Source organism: Protopterus annectens, chromosome 14.part0 (genome assembly GCF_019279795.1).
Source record: "Protopterus annectens isolate FY-2018-M chromosome 14.part0, PAN1.0, whole genome shotgun sequence".
Lineage (NCBI taxonomy): Eukaryota > Metazoa > Chordata > Ceratodontiformes > Protopteridae > Protopterus > Protopterus annectens.
This window is the reverse complement of record NC_056748.1, coordinates 1,164,954,706-1,164,973,571: the sequence shown is the minus strand read 5'-3', so window position 1 is coordinate 1,164,973,571 and position 18,866 is coordinate 1,164,954,706. Positions and strand designations below refer to the sequence as shown.

Genomic DNA, 18,866 nt, shown 5'->3' with positions numbered 1-18,866 from the left:
CCCACTTAAGTAGGGGAAACATGTAAATTTCCCTACATATCCTTGTTAACCTATCTCTGGGTTATTCATACGCAAAATATAAGGACTAAAAACTACAATGGAAATCTAAGGCTAGACTTAAGATCCTCACAGACCAATAGCATAGTATTTGTGTCAAAATTTTACACACTTAGGTGAAAATCAGCATGTTTGTCATGTTTGTTATGTTTTCTTAATAGCACCACCTACTTACACCACAGACTCGTAGTTTGAACAGGTGAACGTCTCATTAATAAAAGCCTAAAATAAGGGGTCTTTGTTTTTTGTTTTTACTGCAGTATATGTACATCTCAGATGAGCTAAATTTCACACCTTACAAAAGCAACTGAATGTGAAGGCCTTTCCAGGTTGTCCATTATAAAATGGGACTGTAATGAAAGAAAATAACTTGAATGTTATAACAGACCACAAATGAAGTAAAGTAGGAATATATTTTTGAGTATGATTTTTTGTTGTTCAATTGTATTTAATTTTTTGTTGACAACAGGATTCACCCAGTGGCTTCCCTTCTTACACCCAGTTAACCCTTTTGTTCACAGTGAGGGCTAGTGCACTTGAGTCCATTCATTCCCTAGCAGGTGCAAATACCAAGTGTTAAGGAATGGGCCATTTTGCAGATCTCGTAGACTGTCCTGTCTCCTCCCACAACAGCAGCATATGAGCTCCACTATACCTGCATTGAGAGGCTCACTACAGTACAGGCATACTAGACTTGATTCTGCAGCAATACATTTGTGTTTCTGCAGGTGTTGCCAATGCACAAGCCAAGCTGCCTCCCATCTCCCACAAGATGAGCAAACCAGTGCTCACAGCCATCCTCCCTCACCCAGTCCCTCCAGTACCTGTGCCACTAGTCAAACATGAATAGTCTAGGGTGCAGATAGGGCTTTTTTTTCCCTCTGTGCCAAGCATACATTTTTTTTTTACTTTTTGTTGAAATGTACTATATTTGCAATAATTTACTTTTTCAAGTGCTAAGCATGGACATAGATCATATTTGTAATGTTTAACACAAATTCCCTTTAATCATAACCTAATAATTATAAAGAAATATTTAAAAAAATAATACAAGAATGTAACATAAAACTAGTAGTTAGTGAGCAATAAAGATAACCTGAATCTAAGGTCAATCATAACTGCATAGGTTGTGCTAGCATCTAGAATGTTATATTTTTCTTTTTCAGCGGCTAGCTGAAATAATTATATACACATTCAGGCAAACTTAAATATTTCACAAATGATGAGGACTAGAGCTCTTTCAATGTGTAATTTGCTGTGCTTACTGCTAGGATCTTCTGTAACACAGGTCTTTGATTTATAATTAGCATGAGTTGGAATCGGAGCATGACATTTTAAGATGTTTTAATTTTCTAAAATTCTCATCTGTGTGAGTGGCAGATTTTTGAATATTCTTCCAAAATGTTTGAAGAAACATGTCATAAAACGTGGGATGGGATTCAGAGATGAGCACTGTGCATAAGCACAGTGTTGATATTCAGAGGTTGCTGTGTTAGTATGAGACTTAATTAAGGCGATGGTGAGCAGGGAATACCAGCTATATGTTGAACAAAGAATCCATAAGAAAATAGAGTGGCAGAGATAATGGGATGTGCATTACTACACTATCATATGGTAGAAGCAGCTTACAGCAGTGCTTGTGGCTGACATGACAGATGTTTTATCTTAGGCAGGTTAGCTAGACCAAGTCCATGCAGACTCTTGCATTCAGTGCACTGATGTGTGGATGCAGCTTGCGGATGGCCACCACAAGAAAGACAGCATTGCGGGGCACATATACTAACAGAAGGACCGGTGTGTGGGTGCAGAGCACTGTGTCAACCCTGTTTAATTGTTTACCAGGGGAAGAGCACTGGTCAAATATGACCTTTTACAGACTCGACCAGGATTAATTATAGTAACAGCATGTAAGATTAAATTATACAGTATAGTGACATAACAGATATAAAAAAACGCACATATTTACGTAAAGGAATATAAAGTGCATAAAACTGGTGTTTAAATATGATCCAGCCAAAATAACAGATAGTATATACAAGTATGGAGGAAAATTTTAACAGAGAAGAGATTAGAAAATGTAGAGTACTAAGAGCTGCAACAGAGTAACTAATAACAGGAAAAGTGTATATTAGATATATAGTAGAGAATGGATAGGGCAGATGAAGTAGTAGTGGGTATGAGTTGATATGTTGGAGAGATTAGGAGATTAAATAGTTAAGGTTTTCTAGGATGAGCGTAATAGCGCAATCATGGGAGTTAGGTGACTTGGCCTCTGTTCTGTCATGTGCAGTTATATTCTGTTAGGTAAAATACTGTCTGAAAGGAGGTCTGAGCTGTTCTGATTTTGGTAAGATAAGGTGGCAATGATTGCCACAGTTTAGGGGAAACCTATAAATGAAGAGACTAGACAGGAAAGACAGAAAAGGGAGAAGAGTAAGCAGAAGGGTAATAAGGCATTATTGGTGGGGAGAGGGTAATTTTTTTCGGTGAGGACCTCTTTTATAATTTTCACAAAAGGATACGTGGGAAGGTACTGAGGGATGACTGGGTGGGATAGACAAAAGTGAGCAGGTAATAGTGACAGACTGACGGACATGATATTCACACAAAACATGTGGCGAACAGTGGATGAATAAATACAGAGGGTGAACAATTGGTGCTGGAGAGGGTTGGATAATAAATAGAGAATGAAAAGTGACTCTTTAAGGAGGGAACTCAACAGAAATGGTGTGGGGTAGGATTATTGTATGTTTGTATGCCAGGCCAGCTAAGAGGGAAGCAAACCCAAGAATCGCACATCTGGTTGTACTGGTTATGCCAGAATGTGCTGCATGTTGCCATGGCAGGTCACCATTTGCCAATGCAATTCAGCAGCAACCAGCATTGGCATCTACTTGAGAACCTTTCAGTCCACCTTCATGAGAGGAATCTTCACCGCCTCAGTCCATAAAGCTAGACATGGTGGACACTGGTGACTGTTAAGTGTACCCGACAGCCACTGATGATGCAGCACCAGAGGTAGTATCTGGTTGGAGGCCAAGATAACCATGGGCTTTCCTCCTCTTACATAAGTAGACCTGCAGAAGGGAGACAAAATGGGAAGAAATGATCACATACATGCTAGAAATGAAGCCTCAGTTGTACAGTAGAGTGTGCACACACACACATCTTGTGCCAATAGAGGCACTCCCATCTTCTTAAGCACCAAGCTGTGTTTAGCCACTGTTCCTGTGCAGCTGCAGAACAAAGCGCATGCTCCTTAGCTTGCATGTACAGTATGCATAATGCAAGACAGAGGTACCCAGAAAATAAATGCTTATAGTACATCTCTCTCACTCTTCTGCCTCTATGCAGGAAAAACATGAAAGTCCTCTATTCCTGTAACACCATGTGGTAGCTCTGCTCTCCTACTTGCTGAGGTATCCATATCCAATCAGAAAGTTCACTAAAAGAGAATTATGGAAGACTTCTCCACAGTGGTGCATGTTCGAGTCATTTTTTGCCCAGCATAGCTCTGCATTGTGGCACTACATGCATGCACATTTATTATGCACAAGCTTGTTTTAGATGTGATGATCATCACACGTGACAGTTTGGATAGTGCATTGAGCACAGGCAGCAGTTGACGGACATTGGCACTAACTGTTTTCATTACTATGACCTCCATGCTCACTGCATGCTGTTTGCAACATATAGATTGACACTGCCATTACAACCACACAGCTATGTAGAGCAGATAAAGTATAGAGATACCTGTGGAGCATTGCATCATTAATGAAGTAATGTTGCCTGGTTAATGTACAGCTAGCTGTCAGGTATAGTAAGACACATATCTTGTTCTATGTTTAAATAGGTCAACATCGCACTGGTATGCCACAGTGCAGTCTGGCTCTGTGTATATGTTTGTGTGTAGGGTTAAGCTATGAACATAGAGTACTATGGAAGTTAATGCCACAAAAGGTACAGTGTTCCAGGGTTATGTGCAGAAAAATGGGAATATTACCCAAATTGGGAGGAAGCTATAATTGCAGATATTAACCCAGCCCAATGGGGTGGGATAGCCATGATCATACTACTGTACATGCTATAGTATCACATTCATCCCTACTGATGTACAGGTTTTGCCATCAGGTGTACGTATACTGATATGGCTAACCAAGTGTTGCAAAGCCTTGAATGTTCACTAGACAGAAAAAATAAGTGATACTGTAGGTCCCACAGATGCGACAGGTATAGCCTGAGTAAGGGCACACATTAAGAGCACTCCTTTTTGGTTGGTCAGCAAATAGAGTGAATTCCAAGAAGTGAGTTCACCACCTGGGAAACGCCCAAAAGGCTAGGAATCAGAAAGATGGGTTCTGTACTAAAGAAGTACAAAAGAAAACAAAACAGTGTAAAACTTCTGTGTGGAAGGTTTTCAGTTCATATATATCTAGTTAATAACTGTATTTTTATCAGATCAGATAATGGTAGAAGAGGTAGCAAACCTAAATTCGTCCGAAGGGGAAAAAAATGTATAATTCTAAATATTATACCAAATTACGAAGTATTCCAAAGTAATCCAAGCAGGGTAGCCAGTCTGTTTCCAGCCGAAAATCCTTTAAGTGCAGAGACAAGCGATCCAAGTAAAACAAAAATAACAGTAATAGTTTCCTCACATCTTTCTAACTATATACATATACATATATATATATATATATATATATATATATATATATATATATATATATATATATAATTTTATCAGGCAAGGGAGTGGTTTATTATGCTGTAAAGTAATGTTATTGATATACATGTTAAATTTGCATTTATAATGCAAATATTTATATATTTTTTTAGATTGTCAAGTGGTCTAAGGTTTATATATTTGCAGCCATTTAGTATGTTGTCTTGGATAAAATCACAGACTTTATAGTCTTGTTAAATAAGAGGTACCGCATCATTATTAATTTAATTTAAATGCATAAGAGTTATATTATTATGACAGCTACTAAGTAGGGCAGGACCAGCTTGAATGTCACACTGATGGGGAAAGGGATGTGAATTTAACATGTATACTAAGAATACTTTGTTTTACAGCACAATAAATCACTCTCTTGCCTGATTTAAAAAATGTATTTATTTATTTATTTATATATATATATATATATATATATATATATATATATATATATATAGTTAGAAAGCTTGTGAGAAAACTATTACTTTGTTTTTGTTCTACTTGGAATGCTTGTCTGTGTACTTAATAAAGGATTTTCGACTGGAAACAAACTGCCTACCCTGCTTGGATTACTTTCGAATACTTAGTAATTCTGTATAATAATTCAAATTATATACTTTTTATTATTTTTTTGACTTAGGACGAGTTTAAGTTTGCTACCTCTACTACCATTATCTGATCTGATTAATATACAGTGATTAACTAGATGTATATATATATGGATTCCACACAGAGAAGTTTCTTACAGTGTTTTGTTTTTAGACCCACTAAACTTGTTTAGTGGGTTGAGACTTTGGGGATACTACTGAGATTACTTGTATAAAGAAGCCCAAAAGGATACCATATGCTTAGAATTACAGTCATGCCAACAGTTCTTGAAGGTATGAAGTTGTGACAGAACAGGTATCTGCAATGGGCTCATTATTGAAGTAAGCACTCAAAGTAGTTGTGCCTCTGGTGAAGTGGCCCATGAAATATTTTTCCATGGATAATGGGAGTCCACATACCAAAGATTTACCTGGTAGCGTTCAACTGGGATGTGTAGCCTATTGCTTATTTAGGTAACACTTCTTGACCTGTCTGACTGAATTAGGAGGGTTCTTGTATGCAGCTCCAGCTGGTTGATGTGGAACCCCCCCCGCCTGGGTTGACGTTCCATCCAGAGCTTGGTAGCAAGAGTCTAAGAGCATATAATGCTACTACAGCCGTGAACAAATGACAGTTCACTGAAGCATCCAGATGCTCAGCTGGACAGATGGTACCATGAGATTGTTTAATTTTATCCATCCTTTGTTGGCTGAGTTAGTCCCACTGGGCTTGTGGCCTCTCTTCAGATGAGACGTCTTGTGGTATAAATACTACTAGGGCAAATTTTGCTAAGGTATCTGGGAACATCCCCTTCTCTCTTCAGTAGCTGCCGTGGAATCTTCCACCTGAACTACCATCAGCTCAAACAAATGAGCCTTTAGTATAACGTCTGATCTGAAGTATCGGCAAGCTCAGGAGTGTACCACTCTCAAATGCTGCACTGCAGTGTCCTGTCAGCAATTCAGTCACCTGGAGTGGGGAAAGAACCCACAGCCGTCTGCTCCTCCAGCACCAAAGTTGAGTGGGCTACCTGTTGTGTGCCGCTGAAACTGTTAATTAGTCTGAATGCTGCTAACTGCATTTTACCACAAAGATTTTGGCATCTGTCACCATACAGAATACTGTTAAAACACCTGGTATGTAACATTAATAGAACCTGCTGGAGGCACAGATTTATCTCCCAGAAGTTACCACACCTTTGGAGCAAACCACCTACTTCATGTCAGAGCACCTTATTGGCCCTCTTCAATTGGGACAGTTGGATGGGTAACTCTAAATTCACCACTGGGGGGGGGGTTCCATCTGTGTCCGTCTTGAACAGGGGCAATAGTTGCTGATTGCGGAAATAATGGTAGAACTTGGCTAGGCTTGTAAGGGCACTAGGGTCCATTAGCCTACTAACTTCCTATGATCCTGTGAATTGTACAGTGAATATATACTATGAAGACTGTCAGTTGTCAGATACAGAACGTGCTGTAGCTCTCTGATGCATTCTCAAGCAAGCTGCAAAATTTATACTGCAGTCAGGAAAGCCTAGTAGTGCACAGTATTTAGCTTTGTCCTGATAAAGCAGATCCTGTGATAAAGGATCAGAGAGAGAGTGAGTTTATGCTCACTCCTGTGGGGTGGAAACACAGGAATGCAGGTCAATGTGGATTTTTTCATTGAGGTTACCAGTAGCCAGTCATCCAGGTAAGTGGGACCACAAGAAATATGTTATCTCTAGGGTTTCAGACACAACAGTCAACACCATTGTGAGTACTCAGGGTCCAGAACAGCATTTTGTTTTATTTATTCATTCATTCATTTGCAATTGTTTATTGGGGAAGTACTGCTTTTCCATGGAGCCCCATTACAGCAGAGGCCCAGGGAGAGTAGTGCCAGAGTTGCAGTAATACATGAAAGGTAAAAAAATAATGCATGCAGCAGAAGCCTAAACAAGTACATAAATATGTAGCACTTACTGCTGGTAATGTGTACACTTCAAGTGTATTTACGTAATGAGCAAAAAATAAGAATGTAGAAGGGGAGCAACAGAATATAAAGGTTAAACCAGTTTCTGAATAATGCTAGTTGTGTTGCAAGAATGAATGCTAGAAAGTGTATTTAAAGAGAGAGTAGGAATAGTTGCTGCTGTAGTTGTATTGGAAGTGATGCCTTCATGACTGAAATGAAGCAATTTTCTTTTTGAACTCCATACATTGGTGCTCAGGAATACAATTATCATGTCTAACAATACCATCCTTTCCTGAGTTACTGCCTTGAGAATCACCATCTGGAACATGATATATGGGTAGTGTTTGCTGGAGTTGCTGAGATTGTGGATGCAGAGAAATAATTTATCCCTTTTAGCAGCAAAACAAAACAGGAGTAGAATCTGTGGTCCCATTCCAAAGAAAAGAAAGCCTCTACAGTCCTTTTCAGGGGTGCAGTCAGTCCTTGTCCACAGCTTGATCCCCTTACTTCAGAGAAAAACAGACCCATAGGGCATGTCTGACTTTGATTCCATTCTTAAATTCACTTACCTTTTCTGATGGTTTGACATAATGGGTCAAAGTTGGAGAACCTGGCTGTTCCTCCTTTGGCATTCCAGACTATAGTTTGGACTGAGAATGTTGGAATGATGGGGTTGTCCTCTTGAATGATTTAGCCCGCACGAGGGTGGAGAGGCAAGGCGTTATGACATTTAGGTGCTTTCCTCATTCTTCATGGATGCATTGATATTAAAGTGCATTCCTCATTCTTCACAGACGCATTTTCCTCGATTGAGTTTGGCTGTGTTTCAGAGGGGAAATTTGAAGAAGTTGATGGCAGATCATAAAGGTCTTCTGCCATAATTTGGACATGCTTTATCTTCAAGAAGCTGGATCATAAAGGTCTTCTGCCATAATTTGGACCTGCTATATCTTCAAGAAGCTATCAGGTTTGCTTCTAAAGATCAAAGCAAACCAGTTTGATGACTGCCTTTCTTATTGTAGATTTCTGCTACCCACATCAGGCCATTGCACGTTGAATGTAAATATGGTTTTAAAGCATTTCTTGCAAGGGAAGGGATACACTCCTCCCATACCTTCCCTTTCTCTAAATATTCTACCCCAATGTCACCCCCAACTAAGATAAGAAGGAAAATCATTTATTCAGTTTGTCGTCATTTTGGAGACTGAGGGTGTGTGGGAGAACCTCTACATTGTAGGTTGCAGGAGGAATACATTGTCCCTACAAAAGTCATGGTTTGTCATTGTACTTTCAGTTATATAGTTTTGTGGTTATGTGACATTACTGCTCATCCTCATTGAATCGGGCACAGTACATGGGTAGATTTCATCTACCAAATCTGACAAAACTGGGTAAAAAGATCCTGCGCTTTGAAGTAGGCGTCCATGGTGGAATTTATCTGTTTTGTCAAAGATAATCCAACCTGCGCTGATACTGGCTTGAATATTGAGAGACTAGTTAATGCATCCAAAAAATTGCAGTTGGCTACATGGAAGCCTGCTCCCTCCAGGACCTTGCCGAGTGACTCCATCATTGTCTTCCAATTGGCCCATTTTTTGAAGGGTAAAGGCCAGGCATTTTTTGGCTAGATGAGAGCCTTTACAGACCATTCTTGCCATGGAATCCCCATCAGCTCACCATTCCCCAGTGAGAGTCAGATGGTAGAGAGTGGGTTATTTTGCTTATCCTGTGGTATGACCTACCCTCTCCTCCAGGAGTACCCACTCCCATTTGGCAGCTTCATAAAACTGTTCCATTGCCGTCAGCCAAGGGGAAGTGTGCCTCTGCACAGAGTTCCCATTGGCTGCCAGTGTAACATGCACTATGAAAGCACATGCTCATCTGGCTTGAACTCCACCTAAAGATTCACCCTTGTAGTGAGCCAGAACTGCCTATTTTGAACATTTAACAAATGTAAGTTTAAAAGAGTAGCTTAAATAAAACTGAACAAAAAAAAAACTGAAAAATAAGTTATTGTAAATAGCAGTTACAAGAAGCTGCTGTTTAACTTTTCCTCTCACTATCTGCAGCACTTAGAAAGGATGATTTTAGCAGTCTGTGTGTATGTGTGAACATTGTTCAAGAATTCTAGACAGTGGTCCTCAGAGATGTTCTTGAAAAGCAAATGATTTTTGAGGAACCCAGCAAAAATGAGGCATAATCAGAGATACTGTGCAAATATAGACAGTTGAAAGGTATATTGTGAGAGAAGCTACATTACTTTGTACTACATTAATTTTTTTCTTTCATTTCATCACTGTGGAACATCTGAGGTATAGACAGTAATGAAACTAGCTGTAATTGCTGGGTCTATTTGTGTGTGTGTAACATAGGATCATAGGAGTAAGAGTCTGTACCTATGCAAGCATGTGTGTGGATATGTATCTGATTTTCTGCATATGTGTAAGACTGTCTAGCTCTGAATTTGTGTATTTGTCATCATCATTAAGCATCCTCTTCCAGTTTTCTGTTTGAAGTTGGGGTATCATGTTCACTGTTGCCATATCTCTCAATTCAATGCTATACATCTGCCTTCTTCAACACTTAAGCCTGACTGTTGCAGATATTTTCTCTCACAATTCATCCACCTCTTTTCTGAACGCCCTAATTTCCTCTTACCTTCTTCCTGTCTGTCCAAAATCATCATCTTCACCAGATTGTCTTCTGCTTTTCTGCACATGTGCCCAAATCACCGTAATCTGTTCTCTTTGATCTTTTCTGTAATTGGAGCTTCTTTGGCTTCTGCAGTTGTCCTCATTTCTTCTTCTGTCCCAGTGTGTGCATCCTAGCACCCATTTCAGGCACTTAATTTCCATCACCTCCAACTTCATCTGCTCCTGCCTTTACTGCCCAGGTTTCTATACCCTACAGTAATACTAGTTGCACCACTGTTTTGAGTTTCTTTTGCATTCTTTTGTCATACACTACACCTGACACTGTCAGTTTGCTGCAGCCTCTCTTATTCTAGTTTTGATGTCTTCATTCACTCTACCCTTCTCAGCCACCCCTCCCAGGTGCTTGAAGCTGTCAAACCTATTCCAACATCTTCCATTCTGTGTCAGTTCTCAGCTTCTTATTTCCACAGTTTGCTGCCATTACCAGTGTCTTAAGATCTTAGATGTTCGTGCTTCACTGTTGCAGTCATTACATTCGGGTAATCTGCTGGCAGGTTGCCCTCTGTTGGCCTGATTAACTGTCTTGGGTCCTGCGTTGGTTGCTGTCCCTTCTTCTATGATGTCAGGGGGATAAAACATGCAGCCGACGCCATTACATCAGTCTTTCTTGCCCCGTGTTGCCCGAAGCAGAAGCAGTTCACAAGTGCCGATCGGCCGACTCCTGAAATTTTCGTTTTCGAGTTTCAGAACCGAAGTCTTCAACTAAAAGCTAAGTACCCCGTTGGGGAAACTTTTTCTTGCTCCTTTCCGATGTCAGTAAAAGTTAATAATTGTATTACTTGTGGGAAGCAAATACCTCATAAGGATTTTCATTTGTACTGTATTCCTTGCCTAGGTCCTGACCATGACGTACCTTGCTGTCGGTTTTGTGCTTTATTTAATCAGCGCACTGTCAGTCAGTACATTTTTGCTTCAAAATATTTCAGTTCTCTGTTTAATTATCCAGAAATGATGGTTAGCCATCCAACTACCGGAATACTGAAAAAACGCAAAGAAAGAGACAGGCCGCTGAGGTCCAAAGCTGCCGACGACGCTTCTCCTAAGCCAGTCACCAGTTCACCAGTACTCAGTGAGGTGTTTCACAGCCCCTGATACCCACTGCTACTGATTCCAGGCCTCTACTGAGACCCATACGGAGTCCTGTATGCCACAAGATACTTCACATATGGAACCCGCAGATGTCTCTACCTTGGATTGGTCCGGAGCCACTGAGCAGGCATGGCTTTTGAGGGTGTATTCAGACCTACAGACTTGCATATTAAACAGACTCCAACTTCAGTGCTAAGGCCTAAATCTCGATCTATGTCTAAAAACCGATGCCCAGGCCACATGTTCAGGCCCCTATGCCTAAAAAACAAATGATCAAAATGGCTGAAGATTTAATTATTCTAATCAGGGGTAGTCAACCACCCCCCCCCCCAAAAGAGGCCTAGGATTGAATATGACTATGAGACTTCTGAACAGGACTCTGTTTCTTCTGACTCTTCCAATGGTCTGTATTCGTCCATACCTACTTATGAGGACTCTGCAGAGGATTCCATTCCCTCTGCTTCTCCGCCTGAGGATTTCTGTTTTGGGGAAACTTTACATACCTTAAGAGAGCATTTCCACTGGGAAAGTCAGGATTTCTCTGAATACAAAAAGAGGCTTAGGGATTTCCTTCTTCAGCATAGGCCTTTGGCTATACCTCCTGTACTAGATATTGTTGATGTCTTTTCGGAATCCAGTATGGCCCCTGATTCCTTAACTCCAGCCCCTAGCAAACCAGACCAGTACTACGGGGTTCCTGAGTCCCAGAAATTTCTTTTAATAAATCCTGTTGCGGACCCTGAAACCATTTCTCAGGGGGCCCAAGGGCAATACGGCTTTTACTGCAAAAAATCCTACCCCTTCTGATGGAGACTCCAGGGCGCTGGATAGATGGGGTAAAAAGGTTTATACTTCAGCATTAGCAATCAGGGCTTTAAACTGTCAATTTCATATTTTAAAATATCAACAGCGTATTGTGGAATTGCTTAAACAGAAAATGATGTTGATTTCTGACTGTGTGGAGAATAAAGATTTGCAGGATTTACTGCATTCAGCTGAACAAGTTGGCAAACATACTTTGCAATGTGGTTTTGATTCTTTAGAGGCCTCTTGTAGGGCCGCTGTTACAGGGTCTGTACTTAGAAGGCATGGTTGACTTAAGGAGCAATCTCTGCCTAATCATGTTAAAGCAAAACTTTTGGATGCTCCTTTACAGCAGGACCGCCTATTTGGCAATAAGGCTGAAGAAGTTCTAAAAAAAGATGGAAGATGAAGCTAAATCTATGCAAACTGTAAAAGATTTCTTACAAGTGCAACCTCTTAGATTTAGCAGGCATTGGCCTGCTAAGAGCAGGTCCTTTCCAGCCCCCTTCAGAGCCACTACAGTCAAACCCAGACATTCCAAAAGCACCAGTTTCAGTCCCAAGGGACTTTGAGAACTAAGCAATGGGGTGCTTCCACTTTCAAATCTGGCAACAACAAGGCACCACCCTATGGTAAACAGTCTCAATGACTTCTCTTTAAAATTACCAAGCACTTATCTCTTAGTCGCCCCTTTGGGGGGAAAATTGGCTCTTCATTCAAAAAACTGGCAACTTATAACCCAGGACAAATGGGTTTTAAATATAGTGTCCCACGGATACAGATTTCATTTCCACATGCTGTCAGCTCCAAACGGGTGGCCAGACCTTCCCCCAAATCAGTGGGCAGAGGATCAGAAACAAGTACTTTCCCTCCTAAACATGGGGGCTATTCAACTAGTACCAGAAGAGGAAAAGGGACAAGGTTTCTATTCCAGACTTTTCCTGGTACCCAGAAAAGTCAAATCATGGCGTCCAATTCTGGACCTGTCTACTCTAAACACCTTCGTGGACATTCCAAAATTCAAGATGCTGACTCTTCACCACTTACTTCCTATGCTAGGCAAGGATGCCTGGTTGGCAACTCTCTACTTAAAAGGCTTACCTGCATATCCCAATCAGGGAATCTTGCAGAAGATTCCTATGCTTCAAAGCAGGCTGCATGTATAATCATTTCTCTGTACTGCCCTTTGGCTTGGCTACTGCACCCAAGATATTCACAAAGTGCCTGGCTCCAGTAATTGCATTTTGCAGGCAAAGAAATATTCAAATATATCCATACCCGGACGAGTGTCTAATTCAGGCAGAAAACCAGGCCATTCTTCTAAAACATCTGGCGTTTGTAAAAAGAGTTCTAACCTGTCTAGGGTACAAAATAAATGAAAAGAAAACTCAACTGGTACCCACTCAAAATATTACATTCCTGGGTGTAAGCTTGAATACAACTGCCCAGATGACTTTCCTTACGCCAGAAAAGCAAATTCATTTGGTGACTTAATTCAAACAGGTGGCCACAAAAACCCTGCTGTCTGCAAGGCAAATACTGCATGCCTTGGGGTTCATGGCCTCCTACATTATTCTAATTCCATATGCAAGACTGCATATGAAGAAACTTCAGTGGTACTTAAAAAGTTTATGGAGGCAACATTGTCACAGCCTGGAAACAATGATTCCTGTCGTACCTTTCCTGCGCCTAGAGTTCCTATGGTGGGCAGAGGCCTGCCACCAAAACAAGGGACTGCCATTCACACCATCCCCTGCCACCCAAAACCTAACTACAGACGCATCAGATTATGCATGGGGGGGGGCTCATCTGGCAGGGAAGTGCATTCAGGGCAAATGGAGCCCAAAACAAATGCACCTTCATATCAATCAAAGAAATACTAGCTGTACAGAATGCACTGACAGCCTTCAAGGACTACCTCCATCCCGGACAATTACTGGTAAAGATGGACAACACCACGGTCATGTGGCACATAAACAAGCAGGGGGGTACACATTCCTACCCCCTCTGCAGACTAGCCATGGCATTGTGGAACACGGCCTTGAGCTACCAAGTAAAACTACAAGCTCAATTCCTGCCAGGGAAGCAGAATGTTCTGGCAGACGAACTAAGCAGAAATCTCATGGACCCTCATGAATGGAAACTGGAACCACAGATTTTCAACATGTTGACACGCAAATGGGGGAGCCCCAGACATGGATCTTTTGGCTTCACCTCAGAACTACCATTTGGACAAATTTTGCACACGAACTCATCACAAAAAGCCTGGAAAGTGGATGCTCTGTCCTTCAGCTGGAAAAACCTATCGGTCTATGCCTTTCCCCCTCTGCCTTTGTTCTCAAAAGTTCTATTAAAAGTCAAACAGGACAAACCAAAAATGATTTTGATTGCTCCGGACTGGCCTCACCAGCACTGGTGCCCACTCCTGTGCAGTGTGTCACTCATTTCTCCATGACACCTGCCTCAGACACCTTTACTGTCTCAGCAGGAGAACCAAATTCTCCACCTTCAACTCCAAACATTGAATCTTGCAGCTTGGCTAATCATTTAAATTCCCCCTTAGCATCCCTCAGCAAACCTGTGATGTCATTTTGGAGGCGAGAAGACCTAGTACTAGAAAATCTTATGCTGACAAATGGAAAATATTCTGTGCCTGGAATCAATCTCAAGGGATGAGCACAGCAGTGCCCAATTTACCTCAGATTTTGCAATACTTAATTGAGATGCTTCACAAGGGCATGTCTTTTTCTTCCATAAAATCCATGCTTCAGCCATTTCAACTCATTACAACACAGACCCCATCTTCTTCTCTCATCCTCTTCTAAAACAGTGCCTCAGAGTGGCCAAAAACTTGAGATCACCCAGGAGAGCTCCAACCCCTGCCTGGGATCTTAACTTTGTATTGGAGAAACCCACTCTACCTCCTTTCGAGCCAGCTGCAACTGCAGAATTAAAATTTCTTTCCTGGAAAACAGCCTTCCTTTTAGCAATCACTTCAGCTAGAATGATATCTGAATTGCAGCCCCTTACGGCAGTGGAGCTGTTCATCATCTTTCATGCGGACAGGGTGTCACTCAGGAGCAGTCCATCATTCATGCCCAAGGTGGTATCCAGTGTGGCTCTTAATCAGTCCATTCATTTGCCAACTTTCTTTCCCAATCCATAGAACAAGGGAGAGCGGATTCTGCATTCATTGGATGTACACAGACAACTTAGATTCTACTTGGACATGACTAAATCTCAAAATCTGAACAACTGCTGGTAGCATTTGCTGCAGGGGCAGAGGGGAAGGCTATTTCAAAGCAAACTATTTCTAAATGAATAAGCCATTGTATTCATTTCTGTTAATAAGCACCATGGAAAACCTATCCCCCAGGGGATCAGATTTCATCCCACCAGGGCTGTATCTCCTTAAGCAGCCTTTCTCAGAGGTGTTTCCTACCAGGGATATTCTAGAAGCTGCTACCTGGAGTTCAGTTCATACTTTCACCAAGCATGATCACTTACCAATTTTCTCTAAATCCAGAGCTGGCTTTGCCACTGCTGTTTTGCAGGGCCTTATAGCTGTTCCTAATGCTGTATAAATCCATCCTCCCAACCTTAGCTTTAGGAATCTACCCAAATGTAATGACTGCAACAGTAAAACACGAACGTAGTACAGTTGTGTACACTTACCATAAATGTAGATGTTCCAGTGTATTCACTGTTTCATTCCAGGTTACCCTCCCTCCAGCCCCCTGTTTTTCTTCTACTATACCTCTTCTTTCATTTACTATGCTTAAAAGCCTTTTTGGTGTATTTGCTTTTGTTTGGAGGTATATTTTTGTGTTTCTTATTACAGATATATGTGTGTATGTGTGTGTGTATATATATATATATATATATATATATATATATATATATATATATATATATATATACACACACATATATATATATATATATATATATATATATATATATATATATATATATATATATATATATATATATATATATATATATACATATATATCTGGGGCAAGAAAAACTGACGTAATGGCGTCTGCTGCATGTTTCATACCCCTGAGGTCATGGAAGAAGGGACAGTAACCGACGCTGGACCCAAGACTTTGTTAATCAGGCCGACTGAGGGCAACCTGCCAGCAGATTTCCCGAATGTAATGACTGCAACAGTGAATACACTCGAACATCTACATTTATGGTAAATGTACGCAACTGTACTTTTCATCCCATGTGCCTTCAGTTTTGCATTCCATTCCCCTATCCTTTGCTGAAGTTCTTGCTTGGAGTCTACTTGTAATGCTGCATCATCTGCATACACCAACTTTGATCTGTCCCCTCTGACCTGTTTGCTAATGTAGTCCATCACAAGTATGAACAGCAGTGGGCTTAAAGCTGAACCCGGATGTACACCCACTGCCACTGGGAGTCTCTCTGTGAAACTAAACACTGTTCTTACTTGAGTCATTGGGTCCTTGTACATAGCCTGCACTAATTTTACCAATGTTTCTGGGGCTTCAAACCACCACAGTACTGCCCAAAATCAGCTTTCCTGGGACCTTGTCAGATGCTTTCTTCAAGTCTAGGAGAGCCCAGATGAACTCTTTGCTCATCTCTAGCTTCATCGCAACTACTTGTCCCACTGCAAACATTGGGTCAGTTGTGCTGCATCTTGATCTGAATCCAAACTGCTCATTTCCCATCTTCATTTCTACTACTCCGTGTATCCATTTATCAGTCACCCTTCTCCAGAACTTTCATGCAATGTGACAGGAGTTTGATGCCTCTGTACTGCCCACAGTTGTGGATGTCCCCTTTGTTTTTGTACACTGGCAGGAGTATGCTTATTCTCCAGTCATCTGGAATATGTATTTCGCTCCACACTGCTATGAGTACCCCCAGAAGCCATTACTCCCTGTCTCACCCAGCATCTTTATCATATCTGCTGTAACCTCATCTGAGCCTGTTGCTTTCCTTGACTTCATTTTCCTTAGTGCTATTCTTACTTCTTCTAGGGTGGGCTCCTCCTCTTCTCTCATCATAGACTGTTTCTGGTGCAGTTCAGCTGCTGTGGGTTTTTTTTTCATTTGGAAGCTGCTGGAAGTACTCATTATATATTCATTTGTTCTGTGGACTAGTGAGAAGGCTGTTGCTGGCATCTGTTATGAAGGGTGTCTGACCATCTTCTTTATCTTTCTGTCTTTGCCTTGCAACCTGATATAGTTTCTTTGTGCCACCTACTGAGTCACTTTCCAGAAGCTGGTGCCCTATTCTTTGCTTTTGCAACTGTGTGTGTGTGTGTGTGTGTGTGTGTGTGTGTGTGTGTGTGTGTGTAGTACACATTAAATACTTTATGTATGTTTTGGATGGTAAAGTATGTCCTCCAGCTGCAGTTAAATTTTCCACAGCCGCTATGAAACATTAGGCAAAGGAACTGTTTTACATAAAAAATATAAAATAAATGCATATACTAATAATAAAACAAATGCAAACCAAATTAACAAATGGCCCATTTTATAAGTGCAATAATGCCCTCCAGAGTGGACATTATTGGGGGAAATGGTGGACCTTCTAGAGGTGGAAAGGCTGTCTACTTTCCCAGTCAGGCCTCATAATTCTTTTGTGGAGTCTGTTGGTTTCCTAATAATGCTTACTCTGTTGGACATTATTAGTTGCTTACTTTAGTGCTTGTCCCAGCACATTTGTAATTGTATGTAAATTGTTGTGCTGATGTTTTTTGGGCAAACTCACATTGTTCTTGTTATTTAAATGGCAAGTATCAGATTTTTTCTTATGTACACAGCCATCCAGGAACTGTAACTCTAAACCTGAAATTCCCACTTTGTCCCTTCTTACCCCCTCACTCCCTAACCCGAATGGCAGACCACAAATCCTAAATATAAATTCCCTAGTGATTCTCTAGGGAGGGAGTTAAGAGCTTTAGGGAATGGATTAGTGAGCAAGGCTTGAAATAAGGGCTAGGAACTGGGTGGAAGGGTTAAGATTAGAATTAAGGTTCTGGTAGGGTTGTGCTTAGGGTTGCCACCTTTTCAAATGGCCAAAGTGGGACATTTTTGGGACAAACATCAGCTTACCCACGGTCAGTACAAAGGATAGAACCTAATTGTTTTGCCTAAATAAAAGCTTATTCTTGTAGCATTTTAGTTGCTTATTCTGTTTCTTATAACATTTAAGTATTTTAGATACAGAATAACTGTTTTATGTAACTATTACATAAAAATATAGGAAATAATTTTGTTCTAAAATGTCAGGACATTTGCCATTTTTAAATTTTTTTGTCAGGACACAACTGCCCAAAGAGGGACTGTCCCTCGCAAAGTGGGACAGGTGGTAACCCTAGTTGTGCTTAGAGCCTCCACTTTAACAAGAAGAGTGTACATTTACATAACTAAAAGTACACTGGGATAAGAACTCCGGCAGCAACACTTACTAAACATGGCAGGGATTACCAAAAATAAACTGACATGTTTGGTTTTTCATTACAACACATTCTAATTTCTTTTTAATTTCAGGTTTGCATTTTTTGTTTCTTTGCACCATAGATGTATGCCTAATTTTATATTCATTAACTTTACAAAAGTGTTCAGCAATCTAATGAATATTCATGAAGTAGGTGGGATTTGTTACTGTGCATGCCATGTGGTTCTGAAGATGCGTTATGCAGGTAGTTTAATGCTTTTCGTCATTCTGTACAACATAATAGATTACAAGTCCTTGCCTTAGTTCATTATTTGCTGACCACATGGTCACTTACAAAGTAGACACTGAATGTGGGACTGTTCTATTGATGTGTGTTAAGATCAAGACATGCACTGTGTGAGGACCAAAAAGAGCTGATAAGACTTTGAGTTTGGCATTCTTTTGTAGTGTGGGATGTGTGTGATACTACAATATGCACTGTTGTAGGGTGTGTT

At 40.7% G+C, this 18,866-nt stretch overlaps 1 protein-coding gene across 1 annotated transcript in view; it reads left to right on the top strand.

Annotated features, from left to right (window-relative positions):
• The window catches only part of RTEL1 (regulator of telomere elongation helicase 1), a gene marked incomplete in the record, with an annotated part of 4,697,248 nt that overhangs the window by 823,715 nt on the left and 3,854,667 nt on the right, over window positions 1–18,866 (top strand).